Genomic DNA, 21,978 nt, shown 5'->3' with positions numbered 1-21,978 from the left:
CCAATATACTATCAGATCTTAAAATATTTCACTTAAACTTATAGTGACCTAATTCCTGTTTTCCTCATTCTCTTAATAACCAGAATTTCAATCATATTACGAAAATTTTAATTTGTTGTATTAATTAAAGTTTTTTTAAGTATTTGTAAACACTATGAATAATTCCTTTCGCTTGGCTCTGCGTATCCGCTCCCTTTCTAGACATGTCGCTCAACTAGGCACAGAAGCAATTTCACTGTTAGTATTGAAAATTACTGTTTGAATATGTGTACAGTGAACAGACAACAGCTACGATGACTACTCTCTCAATACCCAACGATTGGCTTGCAAGCAACTATAGTGAGGGTCACGTAAGTTCAGTTCCCAAACAGCAAATATTTCCGCCTTGTCAGTGTTGCCAACTGTTACCAGATATCACCACATGTAGTAAAATCACGATCCTATGTACTGAATGACTTCTTTACTCACAGTACTTTACCTTAATGTTGGAAGGTTATTCTAAATAGTTTCAATAATAATGAGAAATGTATTGCTATGTTCTATTCTTTTATTCCTTTACATTATTATTAGTATTAGCATTAATAGGTTACTAGACGTAAATATACAACAAAGTATAGTATATAATATTCAAGAATCAAATCTGTTCCAAGACCAATTAAATTATTGTCACTTCACTTCAAAGATTCCAGCGTACATATACTGTACTTCCTAAAGGTAGATAAATTAATAACCAATTGACTTTTGGTTGGAATTCGAATGAACTTCTGATTATCTTTTGAAATTAGTAAGGAAATGAATAATATAACTAGGCTAAAACTGAAATAATAATAAATCAACTTACAAAAATAATTTTGGTCCTTAAAAGCCATAAGTAATTTCACTTCTAGATACCTTTTTAAAGATTTCATTTGTTTGTAAATTGCTTAATAATGCTACACTTACACTTATTATTTCTGCAACTCCACGTCTGTCATTGAAAAAATGTATGATACATAACTGTGAAGTCTCTTTTTGGCTCTTGTGTCCTAAATTTAAATAAGAAAAAGCAAATGATTCAAGAAATGTGAGCTGGTGAAAATTAAATACTCAATTAATAAAATAATTACTACCAAAAGAATATTTTATTAATTCTATACAAAAGATGGATTACACAGAACAGATGGCCAGAAATCATAGATTTATACACAACATACAGCATGAAACGATCATCAAAAAATACTTTTTGTACACAATAACATCTTTCAAACGAAGTGAAATAGCCAATAAGTTCAATAAATATTATGCTAATAAGTAATAACTATAATTAATAATTATCTACAAGTTGTAAAAGGGAATAAAATAGTATATTGTTGAAATTAGGGGGTTATGGTTTATTACGTGTATTTATAATTTTAATTACTTTTTCTACATTTAATTATATTTTAATTTCTATTAGATTAGTTGGTGGTGTGGTTGTTAGTTTTATCTGTGTACGTCAGACTATTAAGGAAAAACTGAAAGAAATATTAAATCTACTATCTACTTTATATAACAATATTTAATCAAGAACTGAATATTACTATTAATTTAATAACATAAGACCCAAAACATCTCCAAGTCCAGACAATACACATGCTGATTTTCTTAAACATGTTGGCAAACAAGCAAACTCACTACTTTTATCTTGTAATCTCATCTAAAATACAATATCTGTCTGGAGAAAATCTATCATAACATCAATTTTGAAAAGCAATTATTCAACTAATATCTTTTCGAGTTATCGACAGATACCACTTACTAGTATGATAGCCAAAATTATGGAAGAGATGATTTCATAGATTGAATTGGTTCCTGGAATCTAGTAACTAACTTTCATTTTATTGGGTTGACTTTAGAGAATTGCATTCAACAAATGGACAGATTTTAAATTTTAGTCAAGATATTAAAGATATTTTAAACAGAAAACAAAACAACTTAACAATTTTAATTTATTTTCAAGGATCATATGGCTCTGTAGATATAAATCACTTAAGAAATTGCAAACTTAGGGTGTCCATGATAAAGTGTTACACTGGGTCAGTGACTTGATTATTTGATTCATTGTCACAAATATGTAAATAGAGACAGATTCATCTGGGCTTCCCACATTGTTGTTTTCAGGAATACATTTTCCAATATTAATGTCGATGGTCTAACTAAAGAAATAGATCTTATGATAATCTCATCATTTGCAGATAATATGGTTGTCTAGAACAAAAAATCACAGTCCACAAATATTAATAAACTGAGCCAAAATCCCAACAGACTTTTTGACTCTACTTGGAGAACTCAAACTTGCTCAATTAAGGGAAACTTTACTAATAAAACACAATCCCAAGTTATTTCAAAATGAATAGTATATAAGTTAACTTTAACAGATGATGTTAAGAAATGTGATACTTCTCCAGACATTTTAAAAATCATTAGAAACGATAAATGATCTGGTCAGTGAGTGACTACATACAGTATTTTTTATAGATGGATCCTGTTTACCAAGCCATAGATGTAGTGGTGTTGTAGTACAATACCAGTATATTCCCTTTTACAGGGAATTATATTCAAACACTTGTTTGCCCCATTTTAACCGTGACAATGCTTTTTAGCTTTTTAAACATTCTGGTTATTGTATTGTGTTTGTGTTTAGTGAAAGATTTTAGATAAGGGCGCAAATAGCCATAGTAGCTGACGCGCCCTTTTTAAACGCCACTAACTAACTAACTAACTAACTTCAAACACTGACTAATTTTGATAGTGAAAATTTAGATACACTTTTAAGCTTACAAAATCTCCAGTATCGACTTCATAAATCTGAGAAGGCTGTCATACTATCAGATTCAAAATCAGATGTTCTTGCTGCAGTAATGGACGTAACAGCATGAAATCTCAATATTTTACAGTGTTTTAATATTTTAAGCAAAATGGTCGAATTACATCGACGACTGGTACTTCCGTGGATCCATGAACTTTATGGAGTGGGAGGTAATGAGGTAGCTGAAAGGTAGCAAAATTACTGTAAGGTTATCTATACCTGCATCTTACCACACTGTTAAAAGAATAACAAGATCAGAACATGACAATGTGGTAACAAAAATCGGAATGATTCTAAAGCAAATGAAAAAATTGCAATAGGCCATCTGGCGTCTGCTCCACGATGGAGGAAAATCCTCAGAAGAAACCAACTAATCAGACCAAATGGGGGATCCAAACTACCCTCGAGTGCAGCTCTGAATTTGCAGGCCAACGAGTCTACCGACTAAGCTACATTGGTGGCTCCACTAAAAATATGAAGTACATGGCACTCAGATTATTAAATTGACAAACCTAAACAATTATTCATCAGTTAAGCTATAAAATATAATACATAGCAAGCAAGTTAATTCAATTTAAAAGTATAAACAATTCAATCAGTTGAAATATACAGAAACTGATAATAAATATCATGCAAATTACTTCACATTACAAGCATAAACAATTCATCACTTGTGGTATACAGCCTACTATTTAATTTACAGCACATACAATTCATCAGTTAAGCTATAGACCTACAGTCTACTATTCAATTTACAGCATATATAATTCATCAATTAAGCGAAACAAAAATATAGTACAATACATAGTAAAAATAATACACCTAATTTAATAACTGAACTTCTATGAAAATCTACAGTGGCAGTACTCATATTATCACAGGCCATGATTGTCTCAAATATTTACAAAGAACTGATATTTCAGAATCTCCCCATGCCATTTCTGAAATCTCAATGAAGATATGGATCATTGTCTTGACTGTTTAACTTTACACAGCTTTCAATCATCTGGTTAAATATTGGAGTGCAAGATAACAAATGACATCAACTGCTGAACACTTGGTATCAATCAACCAACAACTTCATTACATTAAAGGGGAAAAAAAACTGAAAGAATTAATTGTATATAGACACAACACATAAGACAAGGCCGCTTCAGAACAGTAATTGGCAAGGCTCTGTTGTTTTAGGATTCTTATGTAGATTCAATTTCACCTGAAAGAAAAAAGTAGCATCTATTAGTAGTAGTAGTAGTAGTAGTAGTAGTAGTAGTAGTAGTAGTAGTAGTAGTAGTAGTAGTAGTAGTAAAGATAATAATAATAATAATAATAATGACTGTAAAGTATGGAAATTAATATTGCAATGTAATATCAAAAGGTGATTTCACACCATCAACTCTTATCAATTAGTACAACTCTTATCATTTAGTACAATAAATCTATTATATTCAGTTGCAATCACCAGTAGCTGTTCTTTCCTCCATTTTGTTGTTGGCTGATTTTTCACAAGTCTGCTATGATATGCAGCACTATCCATGACAATAACGCATTGCCCTAATGTTCTCAGGTCAACAACTGTGTTTGCACCCACTTCTCAACTACAGGGCTATTCATAGCACTATGGTAGTCCTGACTTTTCTTTCAATTGCATGAAAAAATTAAATCAGCACCTGCAATAAAAATTATACCTGGGCATATAATTACGTCACATGAATTCACAGCATTTAAATAAAGAAAATAAAACATAACATAACATAACATAACATGACATGACATGAGATCCTCTTTGGTGAAAGGCTTTCCCACGTTTTTATTTAGTCACCAATTTTTATATTTTTGTACCCTGATTTAAAAAATTACTCTTGCCAAATTTATGTAAAATATAAATCAATATAACTTACCGAGTATAAATCCACCTTTCGTTCCGGCATCTAATCTTCCACCCTCATTTGTTGGTCTATGAATAACACCATTCATGTCACTGGAAACTTCACCTGGTTTATTTCATGAATAAGTGGGTGATCATACTTAAAAAACCAGAGAGAGAAAAGCAATTCACATTGACACTCTAAGAGACACAAAAATTTTAAAGACAGGAAAACCGTTCAAGAATTTTATAACTAACCTCTAGTTATAATATGAAACTATTAATTGCAAAACATGTTGTTCCCACCTGAATTCATTACTAGTAGCCTATATTAATTGCAATTTCATATTCCACATAAGTGTTAATCTATTTGTTAGTAAAAAATTCAATCACTCAATGTCTCACAATACATTGAAATTTACCATTCATAAAAATCCAAGTCTCATCCAAGAATACTACGGGTTTAGGGTTCTCACGCTCCACATTTCTTATATATTCTCTTAAAAACGAATAACATCACTTTCTCATACATGTGTATAAGGATCCCCTTTGCTCCATAGAAATTTCATCTCTTTCAAAATTTTTTTCACCGATGATAAGGATACTCTAAATAAATATGTTTCATAATCATCATTCATATGTTCCAGAACTTTTGCTGCTGTTAGTACTTCCCCTGTAACAGTAAATGAAAATTATGCCATATTTTTATACATAGGCCTATGACTAATATCAGAATTACATTGCATAAATCAACACAATAATTCCTGTAACTTCCCTACCTTTATGTAACTTGTCATAAATAAATCTCGCAATTGCATCTTTCGTAAAATCATCAGCATCAGTCACTGGATGTTTACGTAGTCTATGTTTTCCTGGTGTCACGAGTGGGGTCCCCTTGTGTGAATTTATCACTTTCGTGGCTGTAGTTAAGCCAAGCTGTAATAACAAACAATAACATAATACTTCTAAAAATTGTTATATCATAAAATTCATGCACAATACCAACATTTACAGCTATATGAATAGAAAATGATCAACATGTTAGGTTGGGTCTACGATAGGTTTAAGTAGGCTAATATTTAGGTAATTCTCCAGAAAAGCTACACCAAAGAAGGCATAATTTTATTTTGTTTAATTGATTTCTGTGATATTTACATAGTGATGAACACGTGGTTTTAGTGCACAGCCACAAATACTTTCAGCACAAAAATCCTTTGACACTTACCTGTATATTCTAATGCATTGTTGTAGTCCCTCCCTCAAACTTGTTACTAATTACCAATATAACATGCGAGAGGTACAGGACGAAGAGAAATGGTTAGTTTCCCAGTAGTGCGTCCTCGTCCTCTCGAGTGTTATATCTTAACAAGTACTTTGGGTGGGGTAGCTTTTCTGAAGAAACACCATATTTAATATTACTTAGACCAGTCATGAATAAATTATTCAGCCAGAGTCAACGTTCCTATGCTTTATAGAGTATGTTATATAGTTATTATATAAAACTGAATTATTTTTAAGCACCATAACAGGCCAACATTCATGTAATATTTGCTGCAATATCAAGTTAATAATTACAATATGACTTGTATTTTCTTCGGCCGATGTGGCATGTAAATTGTGATCTGAACGGTTAATTTAATACCAAAAGAGAAAACTGGAAATTTACTTTCGTGCTGTTTGATTACTTGTTCGTCTAATTTGTAAATGTATTTAAGCTATCACCTACTGCAGTATTACAGTATTATGTTTGGCAATATGAAAATCACTGACTTGATTAAACATTAGGCCTAACCTAAAAATTTGTTTTGTTTGACCACAATCATGAAATTATTAGTGCAAACTCCTAAAACTGAATACCACTTTGAAATGTATGCTTAAGAATACTTACTCCTAATAATTGTCCTATTCTGGTTGAAATTGCTGTCTCCGTTAGCATAATTCCTTCTTAATTATCTTCTTTCTTCAACTCATTATACACGTGAACTACAGATTTCTGAAGCGTACTCTGAATGCCACACATTTTCTTCCTTGGAGGAGTCACTGCAACACTATTTCATTTTTTTCACATAGTAATAAAAATCTAAACACGAAAGAAATTCATTAAAATTTGAAATAATATTTCTATCCATTACCCATGTGCATTATCACGCCCAAGTATATTATATTCATTCGTACTTATCTGACTATTCTTGAATTATAACCACAACGCAACACATAACATAACTATTATGTATGAATATTAATACTAATATTAATTAATTATTAATAAGTTCGAATTTCACTATCTTCCAGTAACCGGCTGAGAAATCTAGTACAATTTTAATTTCATGGAACTCCAGTACCGGCAAATATTGTCGATATTTGCCTCAGCTGCCAACATACCGGTTACAAAATCACTACCATTTATAGTATTTGTCAGTATCGAAATTCGAAACGAAGTTGGCAAAAGAAAATTCAACCTTCAAACTAGAAAATCACCATAATCCACTAGCATTTGTAGTAATGGGGGAAAAATGGTTAGGTTTCACCCTTAGGGTATCAAGTTACCTGGTCTTCCCTATACACCCGAACGCATCGACACACTGCCAGTCAGTCATCCCAATGGACAGGTCAGAAGAGAGGGGGTGGTACGTGCAAAGATGTGCTAAGTACGACCCGCCAATATCTTTGCTCCCTACTATAGCAGATATAGTTTAATATTGTATCCAAAAACTATGTGCTTACGTTGTGAACATGAGCTGTAGCCAGGAAGTCAAAAGGAGAATAGCAATGGCAAAGGAAGCTTTTAATGTAAAAAGGACCATCTTATGCGGGTCTCTGGGAAAAGGACTAAGGAAGAGGCTAGTGAAGTGCTTTGTGTCGAGTGTGGCATTGTATGGGGCAGAAACATATTACGACGAATTGAAGAGAAGCGAGTAGAAGCATTTGAAATGTGGATATGGAGAAAAACGGAGTGCGTGAAATGGACAGAAAGAATAAGAAACGAAGCTGTGTTGGAAAGAGTGGATGAAGAAAGAATGATGCTGAAACTGATCAGGAAGAGAAAAAGTAATTTTTTTGGTCACTGGCTGAGAAGGAAGTATCTACTGAAGAATTCACTGGGAGAAATGGTGAACGAGTGAGAAGTTCGGAGCTGAAGAAGACGTCGATGACAGATAACATTAAGATATGTGGATCATGTCAGGAGACAAAGAGGAAGACAAAGAAATAGGAAAGATTGAAGAATGCTGGGTTTGCAGTGAAAGACCTATCCTTGCGAAGAACACTATGAATGAATGAATTTCGTGTTTCATTATAAGCATAAGATAGTGAAATATTACAAATTTAATATTCTTCGCAGCATATATTTAACTAAATTGATCTCCTTCACTACAACCTTTGTGATATAACATTTTGTTTCTCAGATATTTTGTTAGCTAGTGGCCTTAATCCGATCACCAGAACAGTTTCGGGATGATTTGTTTTATTAATCGATTATTATTTAATGGAAAATGTAAATTAAAATAATACATACAACTGTATAAAAACTCTTCAGTTAACATCGTTTTCGCAATGTGACTTAAAGACAAAATGTTATTCTACTTAGATAGTCATGTCATATGCAATACATATTTGTTGATAAATGGATAGCATAAATAGGCTATTATTTAGTATCATCATCGACATCTTCTTCATTATCATCCTTCCTTATTTAGTGATATTTAATTTGTAATTAATACTTTTTTCCCATTAGAATCTATTATTGTTATTATTATTATTATTATTATTATTATTATTATTATTATTATTAGGCCTATTGTTATTTCACAATTCATGTAAGTTCTTTGGTGTTGGTTTAAAGGAGTATCTGGAGTCTATCTGGACAGTAAATCTGCAACGTTCAATACTTTATTATCATTTTCTATGTCATCAAAGTATTATTATTATTATTATTATTATTATTATTATTATTATCATCATTATTTCACTACTACTATTATTACAAGTAATAATGATATTAACAATAATAAATATAATATAGCGAATATAATAATGTAACCATAATTTATAAAAATGGTTACGGAAATATGAAAAATAAAGAAGTAAAGTTAACGAATAAAAAGCAGTCTTTGTGGAGGTGCTTTTGATGTTTAATTACGTATTTGTTTGAACAATAATATATATTCTATGTCAGTTTCCCTTGCCGTACGCTGTTTTATGCTTCCGCTTCATTTTATTGTTTTGAAGTTATTTGTTTTCAGAACTTAATAAACCAATAAGAAATAAAGCAATGAAGGATTACTATTGCTATAAAAACACATATAGACTCAATTTTTTAAATAACTATTCTAACATAGTTCGTGTCCGTGTCCACCACTGTGAAGTAACAGTTAGCCTGTCTAATCGTGAAACGAACGGGTCCGGGTTCAAATCTTGGTTGGGACAAGTTATCTGGTTGAGGTTTTTTCCGGGGTTTTCCCTCAATGCATTAAGACTAAATGCTGGGTAACTTTCGGCGTTGAACCCCGGACTCATTTCTCTGGCATTATCACCTTCAGTTCATTCAGACTTCAGATAACGACAGCACTTGATAAAACGCCATAAAATAAATAATAAAAACATAGGTCGTAAGGAACACATTGTTGTCTGCTTAACGGGTGAGTTCTGAAGCTATCAAAACTTACCTTCTTTATACATTATTTCTAATTGCCCTGAAACTAAGACTGTTGGTGTCATAAATTCATCTATAATCAGGAATCTGTAAGGATTCTTTAAAAATAACATTATGTGTGTGTTATAAGTTGTTTGTGCCGTTTCAATGACAAATGATGGATTTTCCTCGTCCCAGCGCTAAAAATAATAAAAAAGATGATTTCCTTACTATCATGTTCATGTTCAATAACAGGAAACTAATCGAAGATTAAAAAAAGTGTTTTGCGAATGATTACAACGTCATCGTATAATGTGCATAAAATAAACATAGATAGGGATTCCTTCAACGTCTGTGGCTTCATCTGCATACGCAACAGGCGTAGTGCGGCGAAACTATGACTAAAATCACTGCAGCTCCGACAGGAGTATCGCACTCAACGTTGAAGAAAATTGTTTCGCTATACGAAGAAAAATACTCCACGTTAAAATAGTGGCCAAAACAGGAGAACAGATTTCGACCACATGGATTGCAGCGCCGAGGAGTAACGTACTTAAGTAAGATTGATTTAGTCATTACCTATTTTTATGCCAATCAAATTGCTACGATTATAGACAAAATTCTTAGCTCTCTCCGCAGCAGAACAACGAGAACTGAATATAATAATAATAATAATAATAATAATAATAATAATAATAATAATAATAATAAAAATAACCTGGCAGAGTCAAGGCCATACTGCCTTCTCTAACACTCAACCAGGGGTAAAACTGCATTACAAAAAACACTGCAAATTTAAAAAGTAGGCTATACTAAAATTTTACACACAAAACTGAATAAGATAATAATAATAATAATAATAATAATAATAATAATAATAATAATAATAATAATAATAATTTAATGTAAGTAAGTAAGTAGAAATCAGACGTAATATATAACATATAGAAAGAAAGGAAAAAGCATAAAACATGTGAACAGCAGGTCAAAATAAATTAGATATACGAAGTATAAATATATAAGACAATTATTGATAATAATGATAATAATAATAATAATAGTAGTAGTAGTAGTAGTAGTAGTAGTAGTAGTAGTAGTAGTAGTAGTAGTAGTAGTAGTAGTAGTAAAATAGTGAGTACAAAGCATACAATAAATACATATTTTTAGATACACACCGTAAGGTAAATTGTGATTATGCATAGCTCAAGTTATCACATTATAGATATACTGTACCATTATCGGGAAGAATGATGAAAATAAAAAGATAAAATAAGTTAATATCACTAGAACATAAAAAAAATGTGAATACGTAGAAACATGCAAAACAACACTTGTCATAATAGTAAATTTGTTTGGCAACCTGACATAAGATAATTTTCTAACTTGGATTTGAAAGATTTCAAGGTTCAGCAGCCCTAGACTTCAGGCGGTAGAGAGTTCCAGTGACGAGAGGTGGCAACAGTGAAAGATGAGGAATACAGAGATGATGTGTGAAGTGGAATTTCCAGCGTGTTATCTCGTTGTGATCGAGTATTAATATTATGATAGCGAGAGAGAGTATGAAAACGGGCGAATAATAAGAGGGGGATGAAATGTGCATGATTCGATATAAGAGAGAAAGCGAGTGCAGATTTCTCCTCTTATGTAACCGAAGTCATGATAACTTCTCGAAAGAAGGTGACGTATGATCATAGTATCGAACATTACAAATGAAGAGGACGCCCGCGTTATGAACGTGCTGTAGTTTCTGAGCGGAATCAATCCTGTGATCACTGAGTTCCCACATCAGAGGACCACTGAATCTACGCTGAGCGCGGTACTCATGTCGCAGATTTGACTTTGAAATTGGGTCATGACATTGTCGTCCTCTCTCCTTAGAATATTTATACATATTTTGTATTATTTTTCCCTGACTGTGTATGTGTGGATTTATCGCGTCCGGTGATACACAACTTTCATTTTCATCATCACCGTAAATATTTCAAGACACTGACTCCCAAAGACGCCACATGGTAACTGGAAAATACTTTACCTCTAAGGCAAAGTGCACACTGACGCGATGAGACAGGCGATAAGGTAACCGGTACCGTGATGGGTACCCACATAAATTCCCAAAGCCTTCTCTGTCATTTCAATGAAGTTCAATCTATTTTCTCCCCTTTGTCTCTTCACGCTATTCTTATCTCTGAAACGTGGTTGAAGCCTTCCTTATCATCTTCTCTTGTAAGTTTAGATAATTACACCCTCTGTAGAAATGACCGAATCGGTAAACGCGGAGGTGGTATTGCGATATATGTGCGATCGGACTTACCGTTTAAAATTGTCCACCAGTCTTCGAATGAAGTCTTAGAACACCAAAAATATCTATTCATCGAAGTCGGTGCAAGCAACAAAAAGTGCCTCCTTGGTGTTGTATACAAACCCCCTAAATCAGGTTTCTTAAGTGATCTTGAAACACCTTTGCTTAATCTTGTGCCTCACTATGACCATACTGTTATTTTAGGCGATTTCAATACAAACTTATTAAATTCAAGTAATTACGCTACAATTCAACTTAAGAACATGTTTGAGTCTTACAATATATCCATCCTTCCTTCCGCAGCTACCACCAGACCCAAGAATCGGAGACACTTCTTGACATTATTGCCACGACATCCTCAACTAGTATTAACGAATGGACAACTACCAGCGCCGGGTATTTCAGCTCACGACATAATCTTTCTAGAATATTCCTTATATTGTCCAAAATATAAACCTCACATCACATCATACCGTGACTTGAAGCATATTGAGCATGATGAATTAATCAATGACGCACTTAGCTTACCTTCGACTGAAGTGTGGAGTTTACCAGACATTGACGACAAAATCGAAAAATTTAACGACCTAGTAATTCAGTTATACGATAAACGCGCACCCTTGAAAACCAGACGAGTTGGTAAACGCCCTGCGCCTTGGATGTGCGATGCCATAAAATTACTCATGACAGACAGAGACACTGCTTATCGTTAATACAGACGGAGCAAGGACGAATTAGATTTTAATAATTACGAAGTTTTAAGAAATAAATGTAATCAAGCAGTAAGAAATGCTAAATTACGCCATGCACATTCCCTTCTTCTACCTTCGGTCAGTGCGAAAGAATTGTAACCTTAATAACCTGGGTCTAACAAAAGCAAAGCCTCGTGTAGATAACATCAACTTGCCACTCAATAGTCTAAATGAACATTTCGTCAGAGCTCCACCTGAACCACTACATAAACAAGAGACTCTTGAATTTCTCAGATCTTACCCCCAACCTGCGTGGGATAAATTCTTCTTTAAATACATTAACCCGACTGACGTAATGAAGACGCTGCGACGTATGAAACCTCAAGCCCAAGGTATAGACAATATAAATATCATTCTTCTGTATAAAATAATAGATGTGATCATGCCGACCGTCACTCATATATTCAATGCATCTATTATGACTGGGTCCTACCCCTTACTCTGGAAAAAGGCATTAGTGAAACCTTTACCTAAATCTAACACACCTTCCAAAGTAAACCAATACAGACCGATATCAATTCTTCCCACTCTTTCAAAAACATATTGTACACAGACAACTTACGAACTATCTCGACGAACACAAACTCCTTGATGACTATCAATCGGGTTTTAGGCATGGACACAGCACTACTACAGCCCTAGTTAAAGTGACTGAGGACATGCATGGAGCTATGGATAGGGGTGAAGTAACGGCACTAACTCTTCTCGATTTCAGCAATGCCTTTAGTTCTGTTGATATCGACCTGCTTCTTGCAAAGATGAAGACTTTGCACCTGTCAGAAAATATCTTGAGCTGGATGGACTCCTACCTACGTGACCGCCAACAGTGTGTTTCACTTGGTAATCAGTTCTCCCAATGGCGATGCACAAAGGCGAAAGTGCTGCAGGGCTCCGTATTAGGACCACTACTCTTCTCTATCTACATTAATGACGTATCAAAGAACTTACAGTATTGCCGATATCACCTCTATGCCGACGACCTACAACTTTACATACATTCCACACCCAATACGATCAATGAATCAATTGACAAGTTGAATTGTGACCTAGCCACTGTCTCCACTTGGGCGGCCAATTTCGGACTCGCATTTAATCCAAGTAAGACTCAAGCTATAATTATTGGCCTTAAGCGTTTAGTTAACTCCCTTAATAACAGTAATCTTACAGTTGTTACACTTAACAACACGCTAATCCCTTATTCATCTGTCGTAAAAAATCTTGGCTTCTTTTTCGATAATAATCTACATTGGAATTTTCAAGTTAAAGAAACTATAAAAAAAATCTGTTCCTCCATTCACTGTTTCAGTCGCTTAAGAAACTTTTTGCCCCAGCAACTAAAACTTACCCTAGTACAAACCCTAGTAATGCCTCATTTCGATTATTGTGACGTTTTATTAAGTGACCTAAGTTCTGAACTGTCAGTCAAGTTACAGCAAGTTCAGAATATGTGCGTCAGATACGTATGCAACATCCAACGATATGATCACATATCACCGTCCTTCGCAAGTCTTTCGTGGCTCCGACTTAAAGAACGTAGAACTTTACACTCTTTGTCATTACTCCTTCGAATTCTGCACACTTCAACACCAAATTACTTTCGTCTCGTTTCTCTTATCTATACTCAAATCACGACGTAAATACCAGATCATTTATCTGTGGCGCGTTAAGTATATGCCACATCTTCATAGAACATTTCGTTATTCATCATCTTTTACAGTATCCACCTCGCAACAATGTCACGAAGTATTAGGGGCTGCAAGACAATAACACCTTTAAAAACAGCTTAAAAGATAACCTTCTTAGCATTTCACCCCAATCATACTGACTTAAACTATCACTGTCTACATTGTTACTCCTTCCTTTAGACATGCATCATGTTAGTGCTGTATTTTCAAAATTGTCTCATAATAATCTGTTTCTAGTATCTAACATTATTTGAAATATATTAATATTCTATGTATTTTAGCTTAATTCTGCTACATAGTTTGTATTTCAGTGTTTAATTAATAGTTCATAGTATTTTGTTGTTTAATTCGTAAATAACTCTTGTATACATGTAGCTCTTATCTAAATCAAATTGTTGAATTCTTTGTAAGTTCATACATATGTATGTATACTTTTTGCTGGTTGAGTGGAAGAGAAGGCCTTACGGCCTTAACTCTGCCAGCTAAAATAAATCATTATTATTATTATTATTATTATTATTATTATTATTAATTGTAATTGAAATTTTCTGTGTAGCCTACATACTATTTCAGCAATAAGTTTCAATACACGAATTTTATTATACGCTACCAAAATGGATATGGCTTATTTGTTTTTCACGAAGGTTTCGCGAGAACATACGATCATACCCGAAACAAGAAATTATGTTCCGGCAGTGGAATAAAATATATTCTACTCATAAATTTTATTCCATTCGATTTGACATGTCGCTTTCTGATATATTCCATTTAAAAATATTGTTGACTCATGTTCTTTAGTAAACTGTACGAAGACAGGTTTGAAGTTCATAACTGACATCAATAAGACATAATTCATGGGGCAACTAAGCCAGGAGATGAGGTAGGAAGACCAATTCCTTTCCCTCCTCCATTGCATACATCGCTGACTAATAAAATATTACACTAATCAGACTTCAGAAGTATATAATACAAACACAAACATTGTGAAGAGAAATTATCTTCGATTCGATTCCGTTAAGTGGGAGCGGGCCATTAGTCTTTTTCGATCAGTGTTGCTCCACCGGATAAGCGGAACATGATGAGTACTCATGAGGACATATCATCAATGATTTCATCCATCAAACGTGTTGAAACCAACCCCAATTTATAGAATTTCACACTAAACAGTTACTCCAGGAGAGATGACCAGTTCGGGCGGGAGAAAAATTTGCTGCCGCATTCAAGGACACAAGTAAAGGAAGTATTGTTCTATTGTGAAATGAGAAGCATGGTTTACAATAATAAATAAATATATTCAATATGAAATTAAGGTATCTTTATCACAAAATGGCTTAGCTCTTATTTTTTTTCTGTAATAAGATTGAAGACATGAATCATTTCTGAATTTGCCGCGAAATATGAGAAACCGGACGAGTTCATTTGATTTCAGCATTATGTCTAGAACTATAGTTCATTGTCACGTCACCAATTAACAATTGGTAATTACGGAGACAATGGAAGGACCAAATTTTAGCTTCGAAATAGATCGAAGGCTTAATCCTTGATTTGGGGGACGATGATGATGGCGATTGTTTTTATTAAGCAACAATATAGCCTATATCTGATATTTATTATACTTTCAAAATTATGTATCTTTTTCATTAATTTAGTAGATATGATTTAGTGTAATGTCACTAGTTAAATTTTGTGCTGAACGAAGTTATTTCGGAAATCTGTCAACTACCGGTAACAACATCTTCTTCACTTGAGGATTAAAACTGTACAAGAAGCCAAAATATCCTTCCTTGCATTGTGTCGCTTATCGTATAGTGTATCGTATCGCTCCAGTGGTAACTAGAGTGCTGCTCCGACAAAACTAATCCCAAACTAAAACTTAATTTCAACTCGTAAATGAAGAATAGTAACTAGCCTCTTCTTCAAATAACGTGTTACAACCACGCGCGTTCTTATTACTCCCTGTGCAGATAAGCTTCACTGGCTCCAACCTGGATAGATAGGCTAATTACTCTTTCCCAATGGTGAAACACAATGAACGAAACGTATGCTAATTTATGTCCTTATAGAACTGCATAAAATCTTTCAATGATTTTAGGACCATAATTCATTTTCCTCTGAACTGTGGAATTCGTTTTTATTTGTGTCAGTGCATGACATCCATTTATTTACTACTTTCTTTAATTTAGATTAGTATAATGAATGCCACCAGAATATTCTACGAAATGGAAATATGAAAATTGGAGATTTATCTTTCAAAGAGGTAGAAAAATTCAAAAATCTTGGAGCAACAGTAACAAATACAAATGACACTCGGGAGGAAATTAAACGCTGAATAAATATGATAAATGCGTGTTATTGTTCGGTTGAGAAGCTTTTGTCATCTAGACTGCTGTCAAAAAATCTGAAAGTTAGAATTTATAAAATTGTTATAATACCGGTTGTTCTGTATGGTTGTGAAACATGGACTCACACCTTGAGAGAGGAACAGAGATTAAGGGTGTTTGAAAATAAGGTTCTTAGAAAAATATTTGGGGCTAAAAAGGACGAAGTTACAGGAGAATGGAGATAGTTACACAACACAGAACTGCAGGTATTGTATTCTTCACCTGACATAATTAGGAACGTTAAATCCAGACGTTTGATATGGGCAGGGCATATAGCACGTATGGGCGAATTCAGAAATGCATATAGAATGTTAGTTAGGATGCCGGAGGAAAAAAGACCTTTGGGAAGGTCGAGACGTAGATGGGAGAATAATATTAAACTGGATATGATGATAGAGACTGGATTAATCTTGCACAGGATAGGGACCAATACAGGTTTTTTGTGAGGGCGGCAATGAACCTGCGGGTTCCTTAAAATTCATTTGTAAGTAAGTAAGTATAATAAATCCAGTTCTTCCGACCGCAATGTGGAATGTTATATTTATTATAATAGGCTAACTTTATTTATAGTTACATTATTATTATTATTATTATTATTATTATTCCATCCTTATTATTCCAATCTGTCATAGTGTTGCATAGAAATGTCGTATATTTATTTTTAATTATACTTGTACTAACCACTCTTGGTTTTGGGAATAATGCCTTGATCTACCGAATTTTATTTCTTTATTTTATGTACTTATTTATTTATTTAAATTTAAATATACAAAATAAAGAATATAATTACAGAACAAGAGAAATTATTACAAACAAGAGAAATAGAAATAAAATAATACAATAAATATAAAAAGGAGATACAGTAGTATTAACAAAATTTGAGACCGAATGAGCAGCGCTCGTGTTCGTTCGCAGTTCAGATATAATATTAATAGGCCTATAAATGAAAATAAAATAAAATAAAATAGGAAATAAAATTAAAATTACAGTTACAGAAATTATATAATACAATATTAATATAAGAGAAATATAGAAAATGAAAATAAATAAATAAATAAATAAATAAATAAATAAATAAAATAAAATAGGAACTAAAATTTAAATTACAGCGGCAATGGAATTATATAATATAATATTAACACTAGAGAAGAATAATATCGCACGTGAAAAGTAGGACTATATATATATATATATATATATATATATATATATTACTAGCTGAAAGTACCCGGTATTGCCCGGGTTTTCCATTCTGCTTCTATTTTTAATTAAACTGGTTATTACATTTTCGGAAATCTCGGAAACCTAACTACAGACAACCAAAACGAATTTCTTTACTAAGCTTTCCTCGCCCATAAAGATGAATCTTTACTTAACGTCACTTATATGAATTAATGAACTCCTTAGCCAAATGTCTTCCAGGATTAACTCAGGGTTGTAAATCATGCACCGAAAAGAAAACATTTCATCATGTACGATGAAAGAGTAATGGAACGGAGAAAAATTCTCTCCGGCGCCGGGATTTGAACCCGGGTTTTCAGCTCTACGTGCTGATGCTTTATCCACTAAGCCACACCGGATACCCATCCCGGCGTCGAACAGAATCGTCTCAGATTTAAGTTCCAACTCTTGGGTTCCCTCTAGTGGCCGCCCTCTGCACTACGTCATAGATGTCTATGAACGTAGGACTGAAGTCCACACATGTGCTGAGGTGCACTCGTTGTGAGTGACTAGTTGGCCGGGATCCGACGGAATAAGCGCCGTCTTAAATCACGAAGTGATTTACGCATATCAAATATATTATTTAATGTACCGAAGTACATATGATATTTCCATGCAGATATTCTGCGTCATCAAACGATGAAAGAGTAACGGAACGGAGAAAATTCTCTCGTATGATGACGCAGAATATCTGCATGGAAATATCATATGTACTTCGGTACATTAAATAATATATATTTCATCATGTGCCTGACGTTAAACTGTTGTTTTAAATTTATATAGTTATTTGTTTTTATGTATTTATTTGTTGTTACTTATTTATTTATTTGTTTTATTCATTTGTGTTTGTTTATTTATTTATTCATCCATGTATTTATTTATTTATTTATTCTGCCGTAGTTAAGGCCATTATTCCTTCTCTTCCACACCACCAGAAATACAAATAAAGTAATAGAAAAATCGAACTATAAACAAAGTAAAACCCAACGAAAATATAATTCCTTCTCCTCTTTCTGATCAGTTTCAGCATCGAACCAATATATACATATATAATTTAATTTATATTGGAAGATTTTTTACCTCTTGACCGCTGTAGACCCACTTATATCATAGGTCTACCCAGTTTTTTTAATATAACTTGAAACTATATCTCATAAATTCAGAACATATTATATTAATTCTAATTTTATACACAGAATACAGATACAATATAAACTCGCAATGTCGTGTTTTAACATAAAGACTAATATTCTGAGAAACGGGTAGGCCTACCGGTATTTTAGAAATTAAGAGATTTTTATTTCCACAACGCTTAACATACTACATTTGCAACGTGATTATACAGATATAATTTCGCAGCAACACGTTTTCGGATGTGAACATCAATATTTTGAGAATTAATACAGTGCTATTTTCATACATGAAAAAAGTATCATTGAATTGCTTATTGATATGTATAAAATCTTTTTTTCCCCCACTTCTTTGTATAAAATATAGCGAGGATGTGAAAAATACGCAGTTTTTAAGTTAATGTCTGCAACTTTGAATGACTGTCCTTGAGATGCTTTTTAATATCGCCATTACAATTGCTAGCGGCATTGAAATTCCAGTTGTTTAAAATTGAATGAGTATCCTAGCAATACGTGGAATAAAAACATCTCCTTTTATTTTTGCAGTTAATATTGCCAATTCTATTACGTTTCGTATGAGTTTTTCACACCAATTCTTATTCGTGCATAATTTTGGTGGGTCAATATTTCGCAATAGTACTATTGGTTATTCAATATTAAGTCAATTATGTGGTAGCAAACCTTGTAGTTTCAAAGAATTCTAGAATTCAGTTGTATAAAACAGTCTGCTCGCTACCTACAGAAATGCATCGAGGAATTACGGTCCTGGACTGCGTAAAGATAGTTATTGCATGAATTATCTAGTTTTAGCCTTCATGATGTGTAACAACAATGTAATTTAATTTCGTGTCAAAATTTCCATGGCCTCGTGAAAGTCGATGTTGAATACAACAGACAATAATAAAAAACAATTGACTGTAGAAAATTTTGCATTTTAATATTATACGTGAATAATTTGATCTATTTATTTTTATTTTTTACAATTTTAATTAATTTAACTTCCATTTGCACAACTTTAATGTAGCCTATGTTCTTCTCCTGGTTATGAAGGTTAAATGTGCAAACTTTGGCACATATCGGTCAAAGCGTGTAGATTTGTATAGAGAACATACACACATACCCACATTCAATTTTATATATTAAGATATAAATTATAGAATACAAATATAATATAGGTTGAATTTCATATTGAAGGTATACCGATAAGCTATCACAATTTGACTATAATTATGTGTGTGTGTTCCGCCTTTGCTTATCGTACAATTAAAATGGTGAAATCATATGATTTATTAGTTTCACCATTTTAATTGTATGATAAGCAAAGGCGGAACACACACACATAATTATAGTCAAATAATATAGGTTGATTAATTCATGCACATAAGCTATAAATTTATTTAATCAAATTAAAGATATTAACACGTTTTCTTGTTATATGTTAGTGAGTTACATGTTAGAAGTTCTGGGTGTAATTTAGCTAAAGCATTGTACAACCGAGGGCCAAAATTAGTGCTATGCTTTAGATCAGCAGATGTGAGACATTTAGGTTCTACTAATGTTGAATTAATATTTCGTCTTGTGTCATAATTATGTGTCTGTTATATAAACTTATTAAGATTTTTATGATAAAATTTTAACAGCGTATACTTATAAATTTGTTCAATATTAAATACATTAAATTCAGAATAAATAAATTTAGTTGGATAATCGAAACGTTTCTTCAAACAAATTTTAATTAGTCGTTTTTGTAGTAAATTTAACGGACTAAGATTAACTTTTGTACTTCTACCCCAAACAGTTATACCATATTGAATGATAGACTGAATAATGGCCAAATAAACATTTCGTATAACTCTAATGGGTAAGTAGCATCGAAGATTAACGAATTTATAAATTGTTTTACGAAGCCTCTTACAAAGATAAGTAATGTGATGAGGCCATTTTAAATTCTGATCAATAATGATACCCAGATATTTCACATACGTGGCTTCTTTCAATGATGGACATTTACAACTTTTGGGATCTAAACAATTTTCACTTTGTATTATTAGTCTATATTCATCGCTAAATTTTAAATTTTGAACACTGGCAGCTGTTAACGAAAAAGGAACTAAAGTTGATTTAGATATATTTAAAGAAAGGAAGTTGGAATTAAGCCATTTTTTAACAATATTAGCACCTATATTAGCATTTCTATATGCTTCTTGCCAAGAAAAACCACTGAAAATAACTACTGTATCATCAGCATTTAAATATATAGATCCATTAACTCCACAGATTGAATGGTTTGTGGTAATAACGATCGATGGTGAAGGAAGAATTGGGGGTTTGTTAAAAATATGGAGAGAAATAAGATATTACATTTTAAGTCAAGTGAATAGCTCTTCAAAAACACAAAGAATTTTTTTAGATTAACGTGTTTTAAGTAAGGATGTGTAAGCCTTCTGTCGTAGTCAAAACATTAGAACACTCCTTCTTGTGTAGAAGGCTACATTATGGCTACAGCTAGGAATTTTAGGTGTAAAACTTTAGACAAAAAGGCGTAAAAATGGTGCCTTAATTTAGTTGGAAAAGGTGCGAAGAAAGGTACAAATTTTAAATGCAAATATTAACTACAAACAATATCAAAACCAATTGCATTACATATAAGGACACACAATTTCTTGAATAAGCTTAAGTTTCATCCTTTCTGGTGAAAATGTCAGGTGACTGACCTACGGTTAGGGGTCATCTAATGTTTATGTATATCTAATGGCAGATACATTGATATGATATCATTCATCACAAAAGTTCAAACAAACACAATAAATAAAAAATAATGAGTACCTACATAAAGGAGGCTGGATTAATATCTCATCTTGTTTCTTGCTTCCCAACATCGTTCCCATAATTCACACCAGTTAAAGCAGGGTAAATTATAAGGTAATGGCGATCCATTTCTTCTTGCTGTTTACACAGGCATATTCAGTCAAGAAGGATCAGCCAATATAACAGATTGATATTGACAAGGAGAGGAAAAGAATTCATCTATCGCCAGGAAAAGAAAGCAAGCTCAAATTCATTTTCTTTCTATTAAATCGCTTTTGCCTGATGGTGGTATAATGAAGCGCAAAACAATTTGTGGTCATTTTTCCCAACGGGAATTCATTGAGGCGCAAACTAATTTGAAAGCTTTTGCCAAACAGGACT

At 32.9% G+C, this 21,978-nt stretch overlaps 1 long non-coding RNA gene across 2 annotated transcripts; it reads right to left on the bottom strand.

Moving 5' to 3' along the window:
• Nucleotides 1-1,061: 1,061 nt before the first annotated feature.
• LOC138704995 (uncharacterized) lies at nt 1,062-6,906 on the bottom strand. 2 transcript variants are annotated; one of them, XR_011333530.1, is made up of 6 exons: nt 6,580-6,901; nt 5,471-5,627; nt 5,114-5,364; nt 4,726-4,851; nt 4,287-4,494; nt 1,062-4,040 (listed from the first exon to the last, which is right to left on the bottom strand). It is a non-coding gene; the product is annotated as an uncharacterized lncRNA (long non-coding RNA). The 2 variants fall into 2 exon arrangements; XR_011333529.1 differs by having other exon boundaries at nt 4,287-4,851; nt 6,580-6,906.
• Nucleotides 6,907-21,978: the final 15,072 nt, after the last annotated feature.

The sequence above is a fragment of the Periplaneta americana genome, chromosome 8 (genome assembly GCF_040183065.1).
Source record: "Periplaneta americana isolate PAMFEO1 chromosome 8, P.americana_PAMFEO1_priV1, whole genome shotgun sequence".
NCBI lineage: Eukaryota > Metazoa > Arthropoda > Insecta > Blattodea > Blattidae > Periplaneta > Periplaneta americana.
Note: the sequence above shows the minus strand (reverse complement) of the source record. Positions and strands in the feature narration are given on the sequence as shown.